The sequence below is a fragment of the Prorops nasuta genome, unplaced genomic scaffold, assembly GCF_024137725.1.
Source record: "Prorops nasuta isolate Cenicafe-Biocafe unplaced genomic scaffold, Cenicafe_Pnas_1.2 PNAS00039, whole genome shotgun sequence".
In the NCBI taxonomy this organism is placed as follows: domain Eukaryota; kingdom Metazoa; phylum Arthropoda; class Insecta; order Hymenoptera; family Bethylidae; genus Prorops; species Prorops nasuta.
The window spans coordinates 942,501-954,178 of NW_027116836.1; positions in this window are offsets into that span (position 1 = coordinate 942,501).

The following is an 11,678-nucleotide window of genomic DNA, read 5'->3' on the forward strand; positions in this document are numbered from 1 at the left end:
TAATAAGTACACCCTGTCCCCAAGTGAGTTACCCTGGTCCCATATAAGTACTCAAAGACACCAATTGAGTTACCCTAGTCCCATATAAGTACTCCTTGACCCAAAGTGCGTTACCCTAGCCCCTTTATAAGTACTCCCTGACCACAAGTGAGTTATTCTAGCCCCTTTATATGTACTCTCTGACCGCAAGTGAGTTACCATAGCCCCTTTATAAGTACTCCCTGACCCCAAGTGAGTTATCCTAGCCCCATTATATGTAATCTCTGACTGCAAGTGAGTTATCCTATCCCATTTATATGTACTCTCTGACCGCAAGTGAGTTACCCTAGTCCCATATAAGTACTCCCTGACCCCAAGTGAGTTACCATAGCCCCTTTATAAGTACTCCCTGACCCCAAGTGAGTTATCCTAGCCCCTTTATAAGTACTCCCTGACCCCAAGTGTGTTACCCTAGTCTCATATAAGTACTCCCTGACCCAAAGTAAGTTACCATAGCCCCTTTATAAGTACTCCCTGACCCCAAGTGAGTTATCCTAGCACCATTATATGTAATCTCTGACTGCAAGTGAGTTATCCTATCCCATTTATATGTACTCTCTGACCGCAAGTGAGTTACCCTAGTCCCATATAAGTACTCCCTGACCCCAAGTGAGTTACCATAGCCCCTTTATAAGTACTCCCTGACCCCAAGTGAGTTATCCTAGCCCCTTTATAAGTACTCCCTGGCCCCAAGTGAGTTACCCTGGTCCCATATAAGTACTCAATGACACCAAGTGAGTTACCCTAGTCCCATATAAGTACTCCTTGACCCAAAGTGCGTTACCCTAGCCCCTTTATAAGTACTCCCTGGCCCCAAGTGAGTTACCCTAGTCACATAGAAGTACTCCCTGACCTCAAGTGAGTTATTCTTGCCCCTTTATATGTACTCTCTGACCGCAAGTGAGTTATCCTAACCCCTTTATATGTACTCCCTGACCCAAAGTGAGTTACCATAGCCCCTTTATAAGTACTCCCTGACCCCAAGTGAGTTATCCTAGCACCATTATATGTAATCTCTGACTGCAAGTGAGTTATCCTATCCCATTTATATGTACTCTCTGACCGCAAGTGAGTTACCCTAGTCCCATATAAGTACTCCTTGACCCAAAGTGCGTTACCCTAGCCCCTTTATAAGTACTCCCTGACCCCAAGTGAGTTATCCTATCCCATTTATATGTACTCTCTGACCGCAAGTGAGTTACCCTAGTCCCATGTAAGAACTCCCTGTCCCTAAGTGAGTACCCTAGTCCCAAATAAGTTCTCCCTGACCCCAAGTGAGTTACTGTAGCCCCTTTATAAGTACTCCCTGACCCCAAGTGAGTTATCCTAGCCTCTTTATAAGTACTATCTGACCGCAAGTCAGTTATCCTAGCCCCTTTATATGTACTCCCAGACCCAAAGTGAGTTACCCTAGTCCCTTATAACTACTCCCTGACCCCAAGTGAGTTATCCTAGCCCCTTTATATGTACTCTCTGACCGCAAGTGAGTTACCCTAGTCCCATAGTAGTATTCCCTGACCCCAAGTGAGTTATCCTAGCCCTTTTATATGAACTCTCTGACCGCAAGTGAGTTATTCTAGCCCCTTTATATGTACTCTCTGACCGCAAGTGAGTTACCCTAGTCCCATATAAGTACTCCCTGACCCCAAGTGAGTTACCATAGCCCCTTTATAAGTACTCCCTGACCCCAAGTGAGTTATCCTAGCCCCTTTATAAGTACTCCCTGGCCCCAAGTGTGTTACCCTAGTCTCATATAAGTACTCCCTGACCCCAAGTGAGTTACCCGAGACCCATAGAAGTACTTCCTGACCCCAAGTGAGTTACCGTAGCCCCTTTATGAGTACTCCTTGACCCCAAGTGAGTTACCATAGCCCCTTTATAAGTACACCCTGTCCCCAAGTGAGTTACCCTGGTCCCATATAAGTACTCAATGACACCAAGTGAGTTACCCTAGTCCCATATAAGTACTCCTTGACCCAAAGTGCGTTACCCTAGCCCCTTTATAAGTACTCCCTGGCCCCAAGTGAGTTACCCTAGTCACATAGAAGTACTCCCTGACCTCAAGTGAGTTATTCTTGCCCCTTTATATGTACTCTCTGACCGCAAGTGAGTTATCCTAACCCCTTTATATGTACTCCCAGACCCCCAGTGAGTTACCCTAGTCCCTTATAAGTACTCCCTGACCCCAAGTGTGTTACCCTAGCCCCTTAATAAGTACACCCTGGCCCCATGTGAGTTACCCTGGTCCCATATAAGTACTCAAAGACACCAAGTGGGTTACCCTAGTCCCATATAAGTACTCCTTGACCCAAAGTGCGTTACCCTAGCCCCTTTATAAGTACTCCCTGACCCCAAGTGAGTTATCCTATCCCATTTATATGTACTCTCTGACCGCAAGTGAGTTACCCTAGTCCCATGTAAGAACTCCCTGTCCCTAAGTGAGTACCCTAGTCCCAAATAAGTTCTCCCTGACCCCAAGTGAGTTACTGTAGCCCCTTTATAAGTACTCCCTGACCCCAAGTGAGTTATCCTAGCCCTTTTATATGAACTCTCTGACCGCAAGTGAGTTATTCTAGCCCCTTTATATGTACTCTCTGACCGCAAGTGAGTTATCCTAGCCCCTTAATATGTACTCCCAGACCCCCAATGAGTTATCCTAGCCCCTTAATATGTACTCCCTGACCCCAAGTGAGTTACCCTAGAACCTTTATATGCACACTCTGACCGCAAGTAACTTATCCTAGCCCCATCATATGTACTCCCAGACTCCAAGTGAGTTACCCTAGCCGCTTTATATGTACACCCATGCCCCAAGTGAGTTACCCTAGTCCCATAGAAGTACTTCCTGACCCCAAGTGTGTTACCCTAGTCTCATATAAGTACTCCCTGACCCAAAGTGAGTTACCATAGCCCCTTTATAAGTACTCCCTGACCCCAAGTGAGTTATCCTAGCCCCATTATATGTAATCTCTGACTGCAAGTGAGTTATCCTATCTCATTTATATGTACTCTCTGACCGCAAGTGAGTTACCCTAGTCCCATATAAGTACTCCCTGACCCCAAGTGAGTTACCATAGCCCCTTTATAAGTACTCCCTGACCCCAAGAGAGTTATCCTAGCCCCTTTATAAGTACTCCCTGACCCCAAGTGTGTTACCCTAGTCTCATATAAGTACTCCCTGACCCCAAGTGAGTTACCCTAAACCCATAGAAGTACTTCCTGACCCCAAGTGAGTTACCGTAGCCCCTTTATGAGTACTCCTTGACCCCAAGTGAGTTACCATAGCCCCTTTATAAGTACACCTTGGCCCCAAGTGAGTTATCCTAGCCCCTTTATATGTACTTCCAGAATCCAAGTGAGTTACCCTAGCCGCTTTATATGTACTCCCATACCCCAAGTGAGTTACCCTATTCCCATAGAAGTACTTCCTGACCCCAAGTGAGTTACCGTAGCCCCTTTATAAGTACTCCCTGACCCCAAGTGAGTTATCCTAGCCCCTTTATATATACTCTCTGACCGCAAGTGAGTTATTCTAACCCCTTTATAAGTACTCCCTGACCCCAAGTGAGTTATCCTAGCCCCATTATATGTAATCTCTGACTGCAAGTGAGTTATCCTATCTCATTTATATGTAATCTCTGACCGCAAGTGAGTTACCCTAGTCCCATATAAGTACTCCCTGACCCCAAGTGAGTTACCATAGCCCCTTTATAAGTACTCCCTGACCCCAAGTAAGTTATCCTAGCCCCTTTATATGTACTCTCTTACCGCAAGTAAGTTACCCTAGTCCCATAGTAGTACTCCCTGACCCCAAGTGAGTTCCCCAGACTCTTTATATGTACTCTCTGACCGCAAGTGAGTTACCCTAGTCCCATAGTAGTACTCCCTGTTCCAAGTGAGTTAGCCTTGTCTAACATAAGTACTCCTTGACCCAAAATGGGTGACCCTAGCCCGTTTATATGTACACTCTGACCGAATGTGAGTTATCCTAGCCCCTTTATAAGTACTCCCTGACCCTAAGTGTTTTACCCTAGTTTCTTATATGTATTCCCTGAACCCAAGTGAGTTACCCTAGTCCCATAGAGGTACTCCCTGACCCCAAATGAGTCACCCTAGCACCTTTATAAGTACTCCCTGACCCCAAGTGTGTTACCTTAGTCACATAAATGTACTCCCTGACCCCAAGTGAGTTATCCTATCCCATTTATATGTACTCTCTGACCGCAAGTGAGATACCCTAGTCCCATATAAGAACTCCCTGTCCCTAAGTGAGTACCCTAGTCCCAAATAAGTTCTCCCTGACCCAAAGTGAGTTACCATAGCCCCTTTATAAGTACTCCCTGTCCCCAAGTGAGTTATCCTAGCCTCTTTATATGTACTATCTGACCGCAAGTCAGTTGTCCTAGCCACTTTATATATACTCCCAGACCCAAAGTGAGTTACCCTAGTCCCTTATAACTACTCCCTGATCCCAAGTGAGTTACCCTAGCCCCTTTATAAGTACACCCTGGCCCCAAGTGAGTTACCATATCACCTTTATAAGTACTCCCTGACCCCAAGTGAGTTATCCTAGCCCCTTTATATGTACTCTCTGACCGCAAGTGAGTTACCCTAGTCCCATAGTAGTACTCCCTGACCCCAAGTGAGTTATCCTTGCCCCTTTATATGAACTGTCTGACCGCAAGTGAGTTATCCTAGCCCCTTTACATGTACTCCCAGACCCCCAGTGAGTTACCCTAGTCCCTCATAAGTACACCCTGGCCCCAAGTGAGTTACCATATCACCTTTATAAGTACTCCCTGACCCCAAGTGAGTTATCCAAGCCCCTTTATATGTACTCTCTGACCGCAAGTGAGTTACCCTAGTCCCATAGTAGTACTCCCTGACCCCAAGTGAGTTATCCTAGCCCCTTTGTATGTACTCTCTGACTGCAAGTGAGTTACCCTAGTCCAATATAAGTACTCCCTGACCCAAGTGAGTTAGGCTAGTCTAACATAAGTACTCCTTGACCCAAAGTGGGTGACCCTAGCCCGTTTATATGTACACTCTGACCCCAAGTGAGTTATCCTACCCCCTTTATATGTACTGTCTTACCGCAAGTGAGTTACCCTAGTCCCATAGTAGTAATCCCTGCCCCAAGTGAGTTAGCCTAGTCTATCATAAGTACTCCTTGACCCAAAGTGGGTGACCCTAGCCCGTTTATATGTACTCTCTGACCGAAAGTGAGTTATCCTAGCCCCTTTATAAGTACTCCCTGACCCTAAATGTGTTACCCTAGTCTCATATATGTATTCCCTTAACCCAAGTGAGTTACCCTAGTCCCATGGAGGTACTCCCTGACCCAAATTGAGTCACCCTAGCACCTTTATAAGTACTCCCTGACTTCAAGTGTGTTACCCTAGTCTCATATATGTATTCCCTGAACCCAAGTGAGTTACCCTGGTCCCATTCAGGTACTCCCTGATCCCAAATGAGTCTCCCTAGCACCTTTATAAGTACTCCCTGACCCTAAGTGTGTTACCTTAGTCACATAAATGTACTCCCTGACCCCAAGTGAGTTATCCTATCCCATTTATATGTACTCTCTGACCGCAAGTGCGTTACCCAATTCCCATATAAGAACTCCCTGTTCCTAAGTGAGTACCCTAGTCCCAAATAAGTTCTCCCTGACCCCAAGTGAGTTACCATAGCCCCTTTATAAGTACTCCCAGACCCAATGTGAGTTACCCTAGTTCCTTATAACTACTCCCTGACACCAAGTGAGTTTCCCTAGCCCCTTTATAAGTACTCCCTGACCCCAAGTGAGTTATCCTAGCCCCTTTATATGTACTCTCTGACCGCAAGTGAGTTACCCTAGTCCCATAGTAGTACTCCCTGACCCCAAGTGAGTTACCATAGCCCCTTTATACACACTCCCTGACCCCAAGTGAGTTATCCTAGCCCCTTTATATGAACTCTCTGAACGCAAGTGAGTTATCCTAGCCCCTTTACATGTACTCCCAGACCCCCAGTGAGTTACCCTAGTCCCTTATAAGTATTCCCTGACCCCAAGTGAGTTAACCTAGCCCCTTTATATGTACTCTCTGACCGCAAGTGAGTTATCCTAGCCCCTTTACATGTACTCCCAGACCCCCAGTGAGTTACCCTAGTCCCTTATAAGTATTCCCTGACCCCAAGGGAGTTACCCTAGCCCCTTAATAAGTACACCCTGTCCCCAAGTGAGTTACCCTGGTCCCATATAAGTACTCAATGACACCAAGTGAGTTACCCTAGTCCCATATAAGTACTCCTTGACCCAAAGTGCGTTACCCTAGCCCCTTTATAAGTACTACCTGGCCCCAAGTGAGTTACCCTAGTCACATAGAAGTACTCCCTGACCTCAAGTGAGTTATTCTAGCCCCTTTATATGTACTCTCTGACCGCAAGTGAGTTATCCTAACCCCTTTATATGTACTCCCAGACCCCCAGTGAGTTACCCTAGTCCCTTATAAGTACTCCTTGACCCAAAGTGAGTTAACCTGGCCCCTTTATAAGTACTCCCTGACCCCAAGTGAGTTACCCTGGTCCCATATAAGTACTCACAGACACCAAGTGAGTTACCCTAGTTTCATATAAGTACTCCTTGACCCAAAGTGCGTTACCCTAGCCCCTTTATAAGTACTCCCTGACCCCAAGTGAGTAATCCTATCCCATTTATATGTACTCTCTGACCGCAAGTGCGTTACTATATCACCTTTATAAGTACTCCCTGACCCCAAGTGAGTTATCCTAGCCCCTTTATATGTACTCTCTGGCCGGAAGTAAGTTACCCTAGTCCCATAGTAGTACTCCCTGATCCAAGTGTGTTAGCCTAGTCTAACATAAGTACTCCTTGACACAAAGTGGGTGACCCTAGCCCGTTTATATGTACACTCTGACCCCAAGTAAGTTATCCTAGCCCCTTTATATGTACTCTCTTACCGCAAGTAAGTTACCCTAGTCCCATAGTAGTACTCCCTGACCCCAAGTGAGTTCCCCAGACTCTTTATATGTACTCTCTGACCGCAAGTGAGTTACCCTAGTCCCATAGTAGTACTCCCTGATCCAAGTGTGTTAGCCTTGTCTAACATAAGTACTCCTTGACCCAAAATGGGTGACCCTAGCCAGTTTATATGTACACTCTGACCGAATGTGAGTTATCCTAGCCCCTTTATAAGTACTCCCTGACCCTAAGTGTTTTACCCTAGTTTCATATATGTATTCCCTGAACCCAAGTGAGTTACCCTAGTCCCATAGAGGTACTCCCTGACCCCAAATGAGTCACCCTAGCACCTTTATAAGTACTCCCTGACCCCAAGTGTGTTAACTTAGTCACATAAATGTACTCCCTGACCCCAAGTGAGTTATGCTATCCCATTTATATGTACTCTCTGACCGCAAGTGAGTTACCCTAGTCCCATATAAGAACCCCCTGTCCCTAAGTGAGTTACCCTAGTCCCATATAAGTACTCCTTGACCCAAAGTGCGTTACCCTAGCCCCTTTATAAGTACTCCCTGGCCCCAAGTGAGTTACCCTAGTCACATAGAAGTACTCCCTGACCTCAAGTGAGTTATTCTAGCCCCTTTATATGTACTCTCTGACCGCAAGTGAGTTATCCTAACCCCTTTATATGTACTCCCAGACCCCCAGTGAGTTACCCTAGTCCCTTATAAGTACTCCTTGACCCAAAGTGAGTTAACCTGGCCCCTTTATAAGTACTCCCTGACCCCAAGTGAGTTACCCTGGTCCCATATAAGTACTCACAGACACCAAGTGAGTTACCCTAGTTTCATATAAGTACTCCTTGACCCAAAGTGCGTTACCCTAGCCCCTTTATAAGTACTCCCTGACCCCAAGTGAGTTATCCTATCCCATTTATATGTACTCCCTGACCGCAAGTGAGTTACTATATCACCTTTATAAGTACTCCCTGACCCCAAGTGAGTTATCCTAGCCCCTTTATATGTACTCTCTGGCCGGAAGTAAGTTACCCTAGTCCCATAGTAGTACTCCCTGATCCAAGTGAGTTAGCCTAGTCTAACATAAGTGCTCCTTGACCCAAAGTGGGTGACCCTAGCCCGTTTATATGTACACTCTGACCCCAAGTAAGTTATCCTAGCCCCTTTATATGTACTCTCTTACCGCAAGTAAGTTACCCTAGTCCCATAGTAGTACTCCCTGACCCCAAGTGAGTTCCCCAGACTCTTTATATGTACTCTCTGACCGCAAGTGAGTTACCCTAGTACCATAGTAGTACTCCCTGATCCAAGTGAGTTAGCCTTGTCTATCATAAGTACTCCCTGACCCCAAGTGAGTTATCCTAGCCCCTTTATATGTACTCTCTGACCGCAAGTGAGTTACCCTAGTCCCATAGTAGTACTCCCTGACCCCAAGTGAGTTATCCTAGCCCCTTTATATGAACTCTCTGACCGCAAGTGAGTTATCCTAGTCCCTTTACATGTACTCCAAGACCCCCAGTGAGTTACCATAGTCCCTCATAAGTACACCCTGGCCCCAAGTGAGTTACCATATCACCTTTATAAGTACTCCCTGACCCCAAGTGAGTTATCCCAGCCCCTTTATATGTACTCTCTGACCTCAAGTGAGTTACCCTAGTCCCATAGTAGTACTCCCTGACCCCAAGTGAGTTATCCTAGCCCCTTTATATGTACTCTCTGACTGCAAGTGAGTTACCCTAGTCTCATATATGTATTCCCTGAACTCAAGTGAGTTACCCTAGTCCCATAGAGGTAATCCCTGACCCCAAATGAGTCACCCTAGCACCTTTATAAGTACTCCCTGAACCCAAGTGAGTTACCCTAGTCCCATAGAGGTACTCCCTGATCCCAAATGAGTAACTCCAGCACCTTTATAAGTACTACCTGACCCCAAGTGTGTTACCTTAGTCACATAAATGTACTCCCTGACTCCAGGTGAGTTATACTATCCCATTTATATGTACTCTCTGACCGCAAGTGAGTTACCCTAGTCCCATATAAGAACTCCCTGTCCCTAAGTGAGTACCCTAGTCCCAAATAAGTTCTCCCTGACCCAAAGTGAGTTACCATAGCCCCTTTATAAGTACTCCCTGACCCCAAGTGAGTTATCCTAGCCCCTTTATATGTACTCTCTGACCGCAAGTGAGTTACCCTAGTCCCATAGTAGTACTCCCTGACCCCAAGTGAGTTATCCTAGCCCTTTTATATGAACTCTCTGACCGCGAGTTATCCTAGCCCCTTTACATGTACTCCCAGACCCCCAGTGAGTTACCCTAGTCCCTTATAAGTATTCCCTGACCCCAAGTGAGTTACCCTAGCCCCTTAATAAGTACACCCTGTCCCCAAGTGAGTTACCCTGGTCCCATATAAGTACTCAAAGACACCAATTGAGTTACCCTAGTCCCATATAAGTACTCCTTGACCCAAAGTGCGTTACCCTAGCCCCTTTATAAGTACTCCCTGACCACAAGTGAGTTATTCTAGCCCCTTTATATGTACTCTCTGACCGCAAGTGAGTTACCATAGCCCCTTTATAAGTACTCCCTGACCCCAAGTGAGTTATCCTAGCCCCATTATATGTAATCTCTGACTGCAAGTGAGTTATCCTATCCCATTTATATGTACTCTCTGACCGCAAGTGAGTTACCCTAGTCCCATATAAGTACTCCCTGACCCCAAGTGAGTTACCATAGCCCCTTTATAAGTACTCCCTGACCCCAAGTGAGTTATCCTAGCCCCTTTATAAGTACTCCCTGACCCCAAGTGTGTTACCCTAGTCTCATATAAGTACTCCCTGACCCAAAGTGAGTTACCATAGCCCCTTTATAAGTACTCCCTGACCCCAAGTGAGTTATCCTAGCACCATTATATGTAATCTCTGACTGCAAGTGAGTTATCCTATCCCATTTATATGTACTCTCTGACCGCAAGTGAGTTACCCTAGTCCCATATAAGTACTCCCTGACCCCAAGTGAGTTACCATAGACCCTTTATAAGTACTCCCTGACCCCAAGTGAGTTATCCTAGCCCCTTTATAAGTACTCCCTGGCCCCAAGTGAGTTACCCTGGTCCCATATAAGTACTCAATGACACCAAGTGAGTTACCCTAGTCCCATATAAGTACTCCTTGACCCAAAGTGCGTTACCCTAGCCCCTTTATAAGTACTCCCTGGCCCCAAGTGAGTTACCCTAGTCACATAGAAGTACTCCCTGACCTCAAGTGAGTTATTCTTGCCCCTTTATATGTACTCTCTGACCGCAAGTGAGTTATCCTAACCCCTTTATATGTACTCCCAGACCCCCAGTGAGTTACCCTAGTCCCTTATAAGTACTCCCTGACCCCAAGTGTGTTACCCTAGCCCCTTAATAAGTACACCCTGGCCACATGTGAGTTACCCTAGTCCCATATAAGTACTCAAAGACACCAAGTGGGTTACCCTAGTCCCATATAAGTACTCCTTGACCCAAAGTGCGTTACCCTAGCCCCTTTATAAGTACTCCCTGACCCCAAGTGAGTTATCCTATCCCATTTATATGTACTCTCTGACCGCAAGTGAGTTACCCTAGTCCCATGTAAGAACTCCCTGTCCCTAAGTGAGTACCCTAGTCCCAAATAAGTTCTCCCTGACCCCAAGTGAGTTACTGTAGCCCCTTTATAAGTACTCCCTGACCCCAAGTGAGTTATCCTAGCCTCTTTATAAGTACTATCTGACCGCAAGTCAGTTATCCTAGCCCCTTTATATGTACTCCCAGACCCAAAGTGAGTAACCCTAGTCCCTTATAACTACTCCCTGACCCCAAGTGAGTTATCCTAGCCCCTTTATATGTACTCTCTGACCGCAAGTGAGTTACCCTAGTCCCATAGTAGTATTCCCTGACCCCAAGTGAGTTATCCTAGCCCTTTTATATGAACTCTCTGACCGCAAGTGAGTTATTCTAGCCCCTTTATATGTACTCTCTGACCGCAAGTGAGTTACCCTAGTCCCATATAAGTACTCCCTGACCCCAAGTGAGTTACCATAGCCCCTTTATAAGTACTCCCTGACCCCAAGTGAGTTATCCTAGCCCCTTTATAAGTACTCCCTGGCCCCAAGTGTGTTACCCTAGTCTCATATAAGTACTCCCTGACCCCAAGTGAGTTACCCGAGACCCATAGAAGTACTTCCTGACCCCAAGTGAGTTACCGTAGCCCCTTTATGAGTACTCCTTGACCCCAAGTGAGTTACCATAGCCCCTTTATAAGTACACCCTGTCCCCAAGTGAGTTACCCTGGTCCCATATAAGTACTCAATGACACCAAGTGAGTTACCCTAGTCCCATATAAGTACTCCTTGACCCAAAGTGCGTTACCCTAGCCCCTTTATAAGTACTCCCTGGCCCCAAGTGAGTTACCCTAGTCACATAGAAGTACTCCCTGACCTCAAGTGAGTTATTCTTGCCCCTTTATATGTACTCTCTGACCGCAAGTGAGTTATCCTAACCCCTTTATATGTACTCCCAGACCCCCAGTGAGTTACCCTAGTCCCTTATAAGTACTCCCTGACCCCAAGTGTGTTACCCTAGCCCCTTAATAAGTACACCCTGGCCCCATGTGAGTTACCCTGGTCCCATATAAGTACTCA